The 15,034-nt window shown below is 35.7% G+C and overlaps 1 protein-coding gene across 4 annotated transcripts in view; it reads left to right on the forward strand.

Moving 5' to 3' along the window:
* The first annotated feature begins 2,178 nt into the window (after window positions 1-2,178).
* NAB1 (NGFI-A binding protein 1) overlaps window positions 2,179-15,034 on the forward strand; it is a 94,313-nt gene continuing 81,457 nt past the window's right edge. For all 4 annotated transcript variants that reach the window (XM_053698619.1, XM_053698620.1, XM_053698621.1 and 1 more), the window contains exon 1: window positions 2,179-2,708. The gene's annotated coding sequence lies outside the window, so the exon portion shown is untranslated. The remainder of the gene's footprint in view (window positions 2,709-15,034) is intronic.

Raw genomic sequence — 15,034 nt, forward strand, 5'->3', positions numbered from 1 at the left:
TAGTTTGTAGGGAGCTTGCAGGGTTAATTTTAGCTTTAGTGTAGAGATCAGACTCCCACCTGACACATCCCACCCCCTGATCCCTCCCAAACAGCTCTCTTCCCTCCCCCACCCCACAATTGTCCCCGCCATCTTAAGTACTGGCAGAAAATCTGCCAGTACTAAAATAAAAGGTATTTAAAAAAATATATATATAATTTTTTTAGCATATTTACATATGCTGCTATGTAGGATCCCCCCTTAGCCCCCAACCTCCCTGATCCCCCCAAAATAGCTCCCTAACCCTCCCCCTCTGCCTTATTGGGGGCCATCGGGGGGCCATTCTAGGTAAAAATGTTCTGTAGCGTAGTGGTTCCCACCCGCTCCCTCCCCGTGCACGCGCCCGCCCGGCCTCCCCGTGCACGCGCGCGCGTCCGTGCGCGCTCCCCCCCGGTCGTCCCCGCCTCCGATCCCGCCCCCCTCCGCATCACAAAGGCCATCGATGGCCGCCACCCGCCTCCCACCCACCAACGAACTTAGCCGTTAATGTCCGGTGCAGAGAGGGCCACAGAGTGGCTCTCTCTGCATCGGATGGCTAAAAATGGTTATTGCAGGATGCCTCGATATCGCGGCATCACTGCAATAACCGGAAAGCAGCTGGAAGCGAGCAGGATCGCTTCCAGCTGCTTTCCACACTGAGGACGTGCAGGGTACGTCCTCAGGCGTTAACTGCCTTTTTTTTGAGGACGTACCCTGCACGTCCTCGGTCGTTAAGGGGTTAAAGAACAGAAATGCATTCCTGTGAGGTAGCTGAACACATCAGGTGAGCCAATAAAAAAGAATGTATGTGCAGCCACCAATCAGCAGCTAGCTCCCAATAGTGCATTGCTGCTCCTGAACTTACCTAGGAATGCTTTTCAACAAAGATTACCAAGAGAATGAAGTGACTTAGTTTATAGAAGTAATCTGGAAAGTTGATTTAAATTGCATGCACAATCTTTCATGATTCAGTTAGGGCATGCACTTTTATCAAATTTGCTTTGGTATTCTTTATTGAAAGCTAAACCTAGGTAGGCTCATATACTAATATCTAAGCCCTTGTAAGCTGCCTCTTGTCTCAGTGCATTTTGACAGTTTGTCACGGCTAGACTGTGCTAGTTGTGTGCCATGTACATAACACTTATTTATGAGTCAGAACTGATTGCCTAAACTGCAAGTCTGACAAAAGAACTAAAACAAGGGGACAGTGCAGAGGCACAAGGTAATCACAGAGGTAAAAAGTATATTAATCTAACAGTGTTGGCTATGTAATAATGGAGAATAGGTAATAAAAGTATTAGTTATATTTTTAAACAATAAACATTCTGCAGTAGACTATCCCTTTAAGGCTGTTTTTATGGGATGTGTTGCATGACTGGAAAACTGCAAACTTTGCAATCAAAATGACAGTTTAAATGACTTCACAACATATATCATGCGTATTTACATATTTTGGTTTTTAAACTGACAATTTAGTGTCACTATAAAATTTTCTATTTTGATAATAATGAAATGCCCTTTTTAACCTTTTAAAGCCGTTATGCCGTTCCATTCCGTCATAATTAGACTGGGCTTTAAAGCCGTTATGACGGAATGGAACGTCATAACTAACGGCTGTCCTGAAGCCTTCTGTGCTTCAGGGATTTAATCGCGGTCTGGAGGGCGTTCCTAGGATTGTAGGGACGCCCCCCAGATGCGATCCAATAATTGAAATCTCGCGATCGTATGCACGATTGCGTAGTTTCAATTTGTCTACATCGGAACAGTTGTTCCGATGTAGGCACTTTAACCCTGTCACGAAAGGGTTAAATACAATTTAAAAACTGTACAGTGGTTAGACAGAAGGTATAATACCTTACATTGCTTTTCAGGGGGTTAAACATGCAAATAAATAATTTGTTAAAATGTTCACCATATGTTTAAAAAAATTATTTAAAAAAAAACCCTCTTTTTTAAAAACTAATATACATCTCCCAAAATAAACTACTAAATTATAACACCAAATTAAGGTTTTCACCCTGCAGGACTTAAAGCTATGGTGCTGCTTCTCACCCACCACACCTTCTCTTTCCAATTCCCACCCACCACCTACAAATCAGTCACTGTTGACTATGCTAGTGGGAGACATCTCCACTCCTGTGTATGACTTCCTAACCAGAATGGGTGCAGCTTTGGGAGGTGCCTGGGACTTAATGGTGCAAGCTACATTTTTTTCTATTATTATTTCTCCTCTCTCTCCCTCCTCCTTGGATGCCTGTTCCTTTCCCCTGCTGGAGTATGATTTGATGTTTGGTATTCCATGCAGCAAGCAAGCAGCAACCACCCACGCCCTGCCTGCCTCCCACGCCAGGATCTGCGTCACGGGGCTTGTGTGGGAGGGAGACAGAGAGAGAGAGCTGTGCTCTGTAGCAAAAGCGGAATATCCCAACCCGGTCCTAAAGAGAGGGGGGTGGACGTGGGGTGGAAGCGCAACCTCTTTCGCCTTGTATGCAAACGCAAACAGAGACACCCCCTTCGTGAGATATTGCACAAGCCCCACAAGAAGAGGCTGCTCTGTAACAAAGTATCATCCAACTATCCTGTGCTGAGATACAAGCGAAGGGGCAAGGGACCCTCTGGATGGGGCAGCAGCACTGAACATTGGGACAGGGGGCAATAAACCTCAATGTTCTACCTGCTCAGTCTGTAAAGTAAGTGAGAGGGGTAGAATGCTGCTGTATTTAGTGCTTGTTTATGGGACACTAGTCAAAGTGACAAGAGGCATTTAAATAAATTGTGGCAGGTGTGGATATAACATATACATGTGATACTGTTAATATATAGTACTAGCAATTATTAAGATTATCCAGCGTTATGTTCTGTTTGCTAATGAAATGATTGGATAGATGGAATTAAATTGCATCCCAGGAAATGTGTTTGTCATTTGTAGTAACTCGCATGTCACATTTTCTTAAAATAAACTGCTGTTCCGGGGAGTTGAAGAGGTAACACTAAGACATTTGAATTTCGGCTATTCTGTTGCACTATACTAGTGTATAGTTTGTTGCATATTTTAATTCATTACTACTAAGTAATAGTAACATCACTTGGACTGATTCTCTTGACTGTATGACAATAGGATCTTCTATTTTCTCTAGTAGAGTTAGTGAAAAATCATATCGCTTTACTACAACCATCTAATCCCACACAAAGAGTTAATGAGCATTGCACTTAGTTTTATTTAATCTCCAATGGCCTTTGTACATTCAAATACAATACAGGTAAAGGAAGTGAAATGTTCTATGTCAACTATTTTTAATGAGAGGCTTGCCCTTCTCCACCAGTAGTCAGTGGGCAGTTGCCAGCTGTGCACCGAAAAACACTTCTCTTTTGTTGTTGTATTGTTTAAATAGTTTTAACTTTTTATTTGTTAATATTTTAACATGAACATCTGTAATTGCTGCTTTTTCATGTGCTTCATACAATGTTTTGAGTTTAATTGTTTAATTTTCTTGGGATAAGATATGTGAAGCTTTACATTTATAAAACGTATAAATAATGCATCTGTTAAATGAAAGCAGTAGCACTGGGTGGAACACATGAGTGATAACCATCCTTTACAATTATGGGCATGCATATTGTCAGAAACATCTATTTTATACAAGGAGATTATTGTGGTCTGCAGGATGTATGGATTTAAATTGTAACTAACCTTGCACAATCACTAACCTTGCATCATAACAGTGAGGTGGTTATTGAAAACTGTTATTATTTGGGGTTTGAATATAGGAAGTTTGCCAGGGAACTGAACATATATAGTCTTTACAATGCTAACACGCTATCTGCTAGCAAGTTATGTGATACTGTAGCATTTTATCAAAATATAGAAACGCCTGTCAATCTAAAAAGGTTTAAAAATACCCCAAAAAATGATTTTGGGATACAGACAGAGCATACAATTTAAAAAAAATAAATACATTCCATTTTACTTCTGTTATCAAATTTGCTTTGTTCCTAAGGTATTCTTTATTGAAGAGCTACTTAGCTAGGCAACTAGAGCACTATATGGCAGTAAACAGTGCTGCCATCTAGTGCTCTTGCAAATGTTTACCATTCTTGCAAAACTGCTGCCCTATAGTGCTACAGGCGCATGCACTCTGCTGTACGTACGTCCCTGTTTTTCAACAAAAGATACACAGAGAACAAATAATCTCTGATAATAGATGTAAATTAGAAAGTTGTTTAAAATTGCATGTTCTTTCTAAATCATGAAATTAAAAATATTGGGTTTCATGTCCCTTTTATCAAAGTGTAACATTTTAAGTGGATTAATAAAGGCATTCACTGATGTGGTAAAGGGCTTTTGCAATTCTGTTTTTTGGAAATCAGTCTTAAACTTTTTTATTATCAATCTTAAAGGAGAAAAAAAGTGCAAGTACATTTTTATTATTGCTCTTCTGTTTGTTTAACTCATGCAAAGGGGGTTAAACACATATGTAACAGCAGCTCCAGAGCAGCAATGTACTACTAGGACCTAGCTTAACACATCTGCTGAGCCAATGACAAGAGGCAGATGTGTGTAGCCACCAATCACCAGCTAGCTCCTAGTAGTGATATTGCTGCTCCTAAAGCTACCTAGCTATGGTTTTAAACAAAGGATACCAAGAGAATGAAGTAAGAGTTCAAAGAAGTCAATTGAAGTCTTGTAAAATTGCATAAACTATTCAAGTAAAGTGCTTTTTGAGACCCAGCAAACATATTAAGAAGCCAGCCACAAATGTCTTAGGAAAAGTTAAAGTGAATGTAAATTTTGATGCTAAAGTGCCCGGTTTTTAAAACTTCGATTAAAAACAGGGGTACTTTAATTCATCAAAATTTTCATTTTACTCCTGCTGTGAAAAAAAACTTACCTTTTAATCTTCACAGCAGCTCCAGCTTCCTCCTCCCGTTTCAAAGCCTCTTCCTGGGTCTAAAATGAGGCATCGGCTTCCTCCAATCACAGCAGTGAATCAGACACTGAATCCCCCGGGGGGGAAGCTGTGATTGGAGGATGACCTATCAATCATTTCTGACATCAGAAATGGCTTGTGAGACCGGAGCAAGCTGGAGCTGCTGTGAAGATTAAAAGGTAAGTTTTTTTCTCACAACAGGAGTGAAATGTAAATTTTGATGAATTAAAGTGCCCCTGTTTTTAATCAAAGTTTTAAAAACCGGGCACTTTAGCATCAAAATTTACATTCCCTTTAACATGATATAATAATGTAATAATAAAATGTGGCATAGGTTATGGAGCCACCAATCATTGTGCCCTATAACACCTTTGCAAGGGTTAAACACATATACACATTTTGTTATTGGAACGTTATGTCCCTTCTATAACCAGGAGTAGTAGTCTAGTAGCTCTGCCTTCTGGGATTTGTCAAGCTCCTATAAAACTGCATGCATTTATAGCAGTTGTACTTTATATAGGATTTTTTTTTTTTTACTTTCTAACTAGATAAGCAACACCTTTTATATAAACACCTGACAGATGTCTATGACTTTTTATCATATCATTTGTAGGTAATTGTAGACCTGCTTCTTGTTTAAAAGTGAATTCTTTGTTTCTTATAAAGTACACAGTTTATTTTTCATAGACTAGATCCCCCCACTTTAAGCCTTTGTTGCAGGTATATGCTTCTTTCCCAAGGAATAGATTGTGGTACATATTTTTACATCATATATGTGCACACAAATGTTATTGTTTTGAAGATGTAATTTGTTAGCATTTTTCTGAGAAAATATGCAAACGAGACGACTCCTACATTTGACAGCATATCAGCTCATTAAGATAAAAAAAATATATTTCTGTGTGTGAGAAAATACACATTTTGCATCAAAATTGGCACCAATGAGTTTTCACTGAAATAGGCTGAGATATACATGTGTTTTTCTAGCTAATTTGGCACTTTTTATGTTGTTAATATCCATGTTGTAAATACAGGGCTAGATTTAGTTGCAAGTCAAGAATCCAAACCAATATCAGCTCAGAATTTAGAACAGAAAGTCAGTATTAAAGGGACATAATACTCATATGCTAAATTACTTGAAACTGATGCAGTATAACTGTAAAAACCTGACAGGAAAGTATCACCTGAGCATCTCTATGTAAAAAAGGAAGATATTTTACCTCACAATTTCCTCAGCTCAGCAGAGTAAGTCCTGGGTAAAAAGTTATACTTCAGCTGTTGCCCAACTGCAGGTAAAAAAAAAATAAAAAAATGAAGAAATGAACTGCAGCCAATCAGCATCAACAGTGTTGGGGTTATGAACTCTTTTACTGTGATCTCACAAGATTTGACTTAACTCTCATGAAATTTCATAGTAAACTTCCTTAAACTGAATAGGGAAATAACATGAGTGTGCATGAGGCACACTCCCTTGCAGGTGCCAGGACAGGCATACTGATTTGCTGCTTAAAGTCCTTTGCAATGGGGTTTGAATACATTTTGGGGTAAAATATCTTTCTTTTTTACATAGAGATATTCAGGTGATATTTTCTAGTCAGAATTTTACAGCTATGCTGCATCACTTTCAAGTGTTACAACATTTGGGTATCATGGCCCTTTAAGTTTCGTCACCTGATCAGTACGTGTGGTCTTTTTAAAAGCTGACCTAAATGGCATTTAATTAAATATATTCCCTTAGTCATTTTATAGGGAATTTCTATTTAGAAATGTGAGTACATCTATATATTTTTTGGGGGAACAATGGTCTCTGAACTCTTCTATGTTCCAAAATGCCAAAAATGATCCTAAAATTGTGGTATAAATTGTACTTTGTAAATCAATTGTCATTGTACTAAGTCAGTATGAAAAACGTATGCATATACTTTTGAAATTACAATAATCTTTTTACCACAAAAGCTCTAAAATTCTGAATTTATTTCATACAGATATTGATGAGTCAAGGAGTTGAGGAACCTTAACTCAGTGTAGAGCTTCCTAATTTCTGGCATGGGTACAGTTATCTTACTGCTATGTCTTTACAGTACTTGCATAAGCATTAATACATGGATATAAAAAAAAACTTGGGTCCCAGTACACGTGTCATAACTTATAAACACTTTAAAACTAAAGATAAAATCTACATTTCTATAAGTTAATGTATTAACATATAAAAGGTCCATACAAGTTCAAATCTGAATGCAGAATATGTGCGTCATGTAAGTACATGCATTTCTGCCACTAGACAGAAATGCATGTGTAGGTGACGACCTACCTCTGTATGCTTAATGGGTAGTGTGCACAGTAAGATTTATTGTAAAACCCATGATAACTCTCTTACTAGGAGCTTTTTTTGCAAATGCAAGCATATTACATCTAATTATCTTATCAAATTTGAAATATATTCATGCGCATTTTAAATTTTGATCTTTTAAAACGTCAGTAAATCTTAGTACTGTATAAAGAATGTACTAATATATATATATATATATATATATATATATATATATATATATATATATATATATATATATATATATATATATATATATATATATATATATATATATATATATATATATACACTCGCCTACTTACCCCAGACTTAGGGCGATCTAAAGCTCTCTGCTCAGATGAGATGATCTAAGCAGTCTCACCAGTACATTGAGGTCCCTCTAAGAATTTTAGAAACACAAATTTTAGCTTGAGAATGGTGTATCTCACTATGCAGGGCTCCCTATGTGAAGGAGAGACACCTATATGACAATGTAAAGTCTAAATAACATTTCAAAGATTTTGCGTGATTTCTCTCCATGCTGGCAAGTTTTTGATAATTGAGCCCTTAATTTTAACAGATACCCCACTGCAGAATTAGTTTATTTAATAATATATATTTTTTTAAAAATCCAAATTATCGCTCAAAAATGCTTCATGGTCTTCCATCACCTGCAACAATTTAACCTTATTTGGCTGTTAGGGTGGTGTGGTCGGTCAGAAGAATACCGCTTGCCCTGTTTGCTGGCTCTGTGAGCATGCTCATACAGTGATGTCAATAGCGGTGTGTTTCTGATTAGCCATACCTCCCTATCAATATAATAAGAAGAAATAGGTGCGACGGTTGGGTGGCCGTATAGGATGTTTGGAACGCTACTTTGGATTAAAAAATATATTATTAAAGAAATGCAATCTACAGTGGGATATTGGTTAAAACTCAGTACATGGGGTAAGTATATATTAAGGCACCATTTTTATACTAAGGTTTACTGTCCCTTTAATTATAAACTGACTGTTATGTTTTTTTGGACTATTCTGTGACTCCTAAAATACATGTATCTGCTTCTTTAATATTTAGCATGGCTTCTAGGTTTCCTAATATTTTTTAGCTCTTGCCTTTTATGAGGCATTTTATTTTAATCAATCCAGTGGATAAAAAAATTACATGTTCTATTTTGTTAGTCCATGTAGGTTTTATATTGGTATACCTTGCTTACTATGTGTTTTAATCTCTTCAAAGGGGTTAAATATGTAACTTAAGCCACAACACATTGCAGCTGGGGATTGGTGGGTACCTATATATGCTTTTTCTTACTGGCTTAATCTTCTTTTCCTACTCAAATTAGGTTTCATTTTTGCATTAGAACCTGTGAATAACCACAAAACCTTTTTGATTTACTACAACCAAAACAAGTTGGCTTTGCTATACATTGCATGTTTTGCGATGGGCCTCAAGGTGTTCTGCACCGGTCTGAGACTGGATTAGAAAAGGGGTTATGCTAAAGTATCTCGCTTTTTACAAAGCTACTAGATTCAGTACTCCGTACATCTGTATATAGTATTAAGTGTTTTGATTAAAATTGAGAAGAAATTTAGTTTTCTGCAGTATAAATGTGATGTTTACATTTCTGCAGAGGTTTAATTCTGTTTTCTAATTTGTTCTATCTCACCGATGTGCTCAGCTAGCTCTTAGTAGTGCATGGCTGCTCCTTCAATAAAGGATACTACAAGAACAAAGCAAATTTGATAATATAAGTAAATTGGAAAGTTGATAAATGTTGGGTTTCATATCCCTTTAAGGCATCAGTGGCTTCTTTTAACAAGCTCTTGTGTTATATTTAACATTGGAATGTAAAGTCACTTAAAGGGACAGTCTACTCCAGAATTTGTATTGTTTAAAAAGATAGATAATCCCTTTATTACCCATTCCCCAGTTTTGTACAACCAACACGGTTATAGTAATACACTTTTTACCTATGTGATTACCTTGTATCTAAGCCTCTGCAGACTGCCTCCTTATCTCAGTTCTTTTTACAAACTTGCATTTTAGCCAATTAGTGCTGGCTCATGCATCACTCAACAAGAGTGAGCACAATGTTATCTATATGACACACACAAACTAGCACTGTTGACTGTCCCTTTTAAATGAATAAAATACAATAAAGACTCCATTTCAATATTATTAAATTCTCTATAATTTTCTGTATTATATAGTACATATTTAGTAAACTTTTTTTATTGTATACACTTAGTATATGTTTAATCTCATTTATCTTTGTCACAAAGAGTTGTAACAATTAGATTTCCCCTTTGTATGCATAACATTTGTATACTCATGTCACCACTCAGTGACAACAACTTTAAAATCATTCCACCCATATTTTTTTTTTTTTTTGTGTGTGGGTGTGTGTAAAAAAAATAATCCCTGAAAAGAAAGCATCCTTCTAAAAATCGCTCCTTAAAAATCTATTTTCCTTTTAACAAAACCTTTTTGATATAGTGTTTTTCTTTTCTCTAGTAAAAATATCCAATTTTTGCTGAACATTTTTTAAACTTCATGTAACTTTGCATCAGTTCCATTACCGTTTGTTCATTACATTTAAGCATTTATATTAATACATTTATTACAAATATATTTTATGGCATACTGGGTTGTATGAAGCATGTGATTGACAGGAATATATCTGGTTCTTGGCAGGTTCTTTTTCATTTTCCTTTTTCTGGACCATACACACTAATTCTTGAAATATGGAGCTCTTGTACATTTGGTCATTTATATCTCTCAGATAATATATTGAATTAAAAAAATGAACACATGCTCCAGGATAGCCATAGCTGATTGTTATTTATCTGACCGACCGACTGCAGCTGTAAGCTCTTGGGGCAAGGCGTTCAGTGGGCTCCTGACATTTTTACAGATCACACTGTCAGCATTATTTCAGAATAAGTTTTTATTAATTTTTGTGGAAGCAGATGTCTGGAAATCCTTTTGTTCATGGCCTGAGGGAGAGGGTGGGTTACACATGCCCTGCGTGGGAGATTTACAGAGAAAATCTGGGACTCTGACTGTAGGCGGAAGGCTGGATTTTGAAAGTAGTAAATCATCCTTTTTATAGTCTCAGTTTGCAGCCAGTGTTAGAATTGTAGCATTAAATTCATTTTGCGGTAAGTGGGCTGCACAACCTGCAATTAGGCAATCACACTTAAATGTTACCATTTTACTACCATAAATTCATAAAGAAATGTTTACAAAGGAGAGTAATAAAACACACATCATAGTTAACCCTTAGCATCTATAAATATAGACTGCAATTATAACTGTTATTCCCTCCCCCCCGATTATGTTGATTTAATTTTAAGCCTTGCTTGTGCTTTTAAACCACTAGTACCATATTATCATTTTATTAACCCTTGCATTTTGTGATTTCTCACTCATGTTCTCTAGTGGCTTTCACTGTTTTAATTTTTTTTTATGGGCACTACCGTAATCGCTTGCAGCTGGTGGCAGCACATTTATGCCTCTTGTCATTGGCTCACCCAATGTGTTCAGCTAGCTCCCAGTAGTGTATTGATGCTCCATCAACAAAGGATACCACGATAATAAAGCAGATTTAATTGTATTCTGGATCTGAATCCTGAAGGAAAATTTTGGTTTCATATCCCTTTAAAGTATAACATCTGTTTTTAAAGTTGAAGAAAGACATTTTTTTTTCTTTTTAAAATACTCTACAGCTTTTGCTTTTACTAATTAGAAATGAGCACATACTGTGAAACAGAAGCCATAACACATATTTGAATACAAACACTGCAGACCAGAGAAGTAACACATCTTTGTAATCAAGGTGTCTTCGTAAACAGTTTAACACTACACCCCCTCCCATACACACACACACGCAAAATAAACAAAAAAAATAACTTTTGTTTACCTTTATGATACATTTTATAAGTTGTGGTATGGATGGTTATAATTGATAGGTGGGTTTGAATTTAGCTATATGTGGTATGGCTCTTAAAGGGACAATTAAAGAAATACAACAGTCCTCACTTCAGTACACTAACCCTTGTTAAAGGGACAGTATACACTAATTTTCATATAACTGCATGTAATAGACACTACTCTAAAGAATAATATGCACAGATACTGACATAAAAATCCAGCATAAAACCGTTTAAAAACTTACTTATAAGCTTCCAGTTTAGCTCTGTTTAAAAGGTTACTGGAACACCCACTGCAAGTGGGAAATAGCACAAACTCCCCCTCCCCCTTTCTTTGCATATGAAAAGACCCTTTAAACAAACAGAAGCAAGCTGTAGTAGGTATACGTCGGTATTCTCCTAAAACTTTGGGGCTTGGTTAGGAGTCTGAAAATCAGAGCAATGTTATTTAAAAATAAGCAAAACTATCCATTTAAAAAACAAACAAACAAACAACTGTATGTATATATAAATGGATCATCTACAAAACATTTATGAAAAGAAAAATCTAGTGTATAATGTCTCTTTAAGCAGTTAGAAGGCCACTACACTTCCAAAATCCTGCTTATTTATCTTTATTTCATCTAGCACCAGAGCAGCCATCCACTTCTGCAATTTTCGTCTATTAAGGCCAAAATTAAAATGTACATGTGTGAATTTACTTTGTAAATAGAATACATTTTGTAATATACTTCCATTGGCAAAAATGCTCAAAGTTGTCTAGCTGCAGACTGGAGCTCCACTCTAGACAGGAAACATGTGACCTCACTCAAAGGTTTTTTGTTTCCTTTTTTTTTTTTAACAACTTTAATGTAACAAACAATAGACAATAATTCTGAAAACTAAACATTTTCGCAGCTTTCTTGTTCTTAATGTTCACTCACAATGGTTTATACTGATTGTCCTTTATAAGATAACCACTGTGAGTTAACAAACAAGAAAGCTGCAAAATGTACAAGGCTGAAGTTGTCTTCTTATTTAGTCAGCTTCTTATTCTGCAACTGATTGCAATTTGCAAAATAAAGATTTATAAACAAAATATCTACAGTTATTTTTAGTTTTAAATAAAATAATACACTTTCCAAAAACCTATACAAACTTACATTTTATAATAAAAAATCATTGTATATTGCAATAAACCGATGGCAAACATGGCACAATTTTGATTATGTTTTGAATAAGTAACTGGTATTTAAAAAGGGATAAAAATCCTTTGGGCCACTAATTTCAGTGTGGTGTGTGTGTGTATATATATATATATATATATATATATATATATATATATATATATATATATATATATATATATATATATATATATATATATATATATATATATATATATATATATATATATATATATATATATATATATATATATATATATATATATATATATGGCATGAACCCCATCATAGGACAGACATGTTATCAGCCTGGCCCAATGCTTTTTATGGCAAACAAATTGGTGCCAACCTTGCCACTTCATATATTTTACCTTTTATGAATAAGTAACTGGTAATTTGAAAGGGTTAAAATCCTTTGGGCCACTCATTTATGTGTGGATATATAGAGGGTTTGAGCCCCTTCATAGGACAGACCTGTTATCAGCCTGGCCCAACGCTCTTTATGGCAAACAAATTGGTGACAACCTTGCCGTTTCATATATTTTTACCTTTTGTGAAATAGGTAACCAGTATTTTAAAAGGGTTAAAATCTTTTCAGTCACTCATTTCTGTGTGGATATATACAGGGTGTGAGCCCCTTCATACAATCCATATGTTTTCAGACTGGCAAGCGGTTTATATGGTAAAAAAACTGGTGCCAACCTTGCCACTTCATATATTTTACCTTTTCTGAATTAGTGGTATTTTAAGGGTTAAAATCGTCTGGGCCACTCATTTCTGTGTGGATATATACAGGGCGTGAGCCCCTTCATAGACCAGACATGTTCTCAGCCTGGCCCAATGCTCTTTATGACAAACTGGTGCCAACCTTGTCAAATCACATATTTTACCTTTTCTTAATAAGTTACTGCTCTTTTGAAAGGGTTTCTTTGTCATATAATTCTTTGGGACAGTCTGAAAACGTGGATAAATATAAAGGGTCTCATGCCCTATATAACCACACAGAAATCAGTGGCCTAAAGGATTTTAACGATTTTAAAATACTATTTTCTTACTTAGAAAAGGTAAAATATATAAAGTGGCAAGGTTGGCACCAGTTTGTTTGCCATAAAAAAGCAGTGGGCCAGGCTGAGAACATGTCTATCTTATGAAGGGATTCATGCCCTGTATATATCCACACAGAAATAAGTTGCCCATAGGATTTTAAAGGGACATTGTAATAAAAAAGTATTAAAAATCGTTTGAACGTGTTGAAACAAAAAACTTTTAAATGTACTTCTATTTTAAAATATGTACCCTTTCATCACAATGTAAATTTTAATTTTCATTGGTTTCCGTGGGTACTGTTGCCAGTTGTCCAATCCGGGCTGACAACCCAGGTTGGAATATGGCGGCACTTCGCTGCAATGCGCTTGCACAAGCTCTATCGACGTCATTGAAGACGTCACTCGCTGAATATCTCTGCTGAGTGTAGGAGACCCGCTCGATCGATCGCAGATCAGAAGAGTGAGCGGCGCTGGCAAGGTAAGTTGTGTCCGCTCAGAGAATCTCCCTTGTATTAACAAGTAATTTTAATTGTATGGCAATAAGATATTCTTAAGTTATTATTGACATAACTTATAAATTATATTCAAATAAATAATATTTTATCATGTTGGCTTTCTAATTTTAAATATATTAACAGTAAATAATTGTTTTAAAATCAACAGTATTTTAATTTTTTTATTCTTCATCTTCAACTTATTATTTAACATTCGGTAATATAATATATTTTTAAAAAATAATCTAGTTTTATACATAAACATCTTTTGAGAACCTGTAGCCGTAGTGAGTCGAAAGGCTTGCAAAGCCTTTGATAAATCGACCCCTTAATGTTCACTCACAGGGGTTATCTTATAAATGACAATCAACATAAAACACTGTAAATGAACACGAAAGTTGCAAAATGTTTTGTTTTCAGAATAATTGAGTCTATTGGTTGTTACATTAAAGTTGATTTAAAAAAAAAAAAAAGCAAGCAAAAAAAAGGTAGAGGTCACATGTTTCCTGTCTAGAGTGGAGCTCCATTCTGCAGCCAGACCCTTCTCAAAATGCTTCTATTAAGTTATTACCGGTTTTGAAGTGGCATATGTATATATGCTGTGAGTGCCCCGTGCACAAACATTTAAACGCCACAATTTTTGAGAGCGTAAGCAGTGACTTGTATAAAACAAATTGTCTTCAATGATGAAATACACACTATCCCAACAGGCATGCTTGAATCCTGATGCTCTAGTCACACACAGCATATGTGAGTATGCCACTGAAACAGTAATAACTTTAATTAGAAGCATTTTGCTAGTGAAATTGGATGTATATTGCAATAATGTTTCTCATAATAACTGAAATGCATTCATTTAATTATAAAGGGATACTAACCCCACGTTTTTTCTTTCATGATTCAGATAGAGCATGCAATTTTAAGCAACTTTCTAATTTACTCCTATTATCAATTTTTCTTTGTTCTCATGTTATCTTGATTTGAAAAAGCAGTAATTAAAGGTTAGGAGCCGGCCCATTTTTTAGTTCAGCACCTTGGTAGAGCTGCTGATTGGTTTAGCCACAAATCAGCAAGTGCTACCCATGTGCTGAACACAAAATGGTCTGGCTCTAAAGCTTACATTACTGCTTTTTAGC

This window comes from Bombina bombina, chromosome 1, assembly GCF_027579735.1.
Source record: "Bombina bombina isolate aBomBom1 chromosome 1, aBomBom1.pri, whole genome shotgun sequence".
Classification (NCBI taxonomy): Eukaryota; Metazoa; Chordata; class Amphibia; order Anura; family Bombinatoridae; genus Bombina; species Bombina bombina.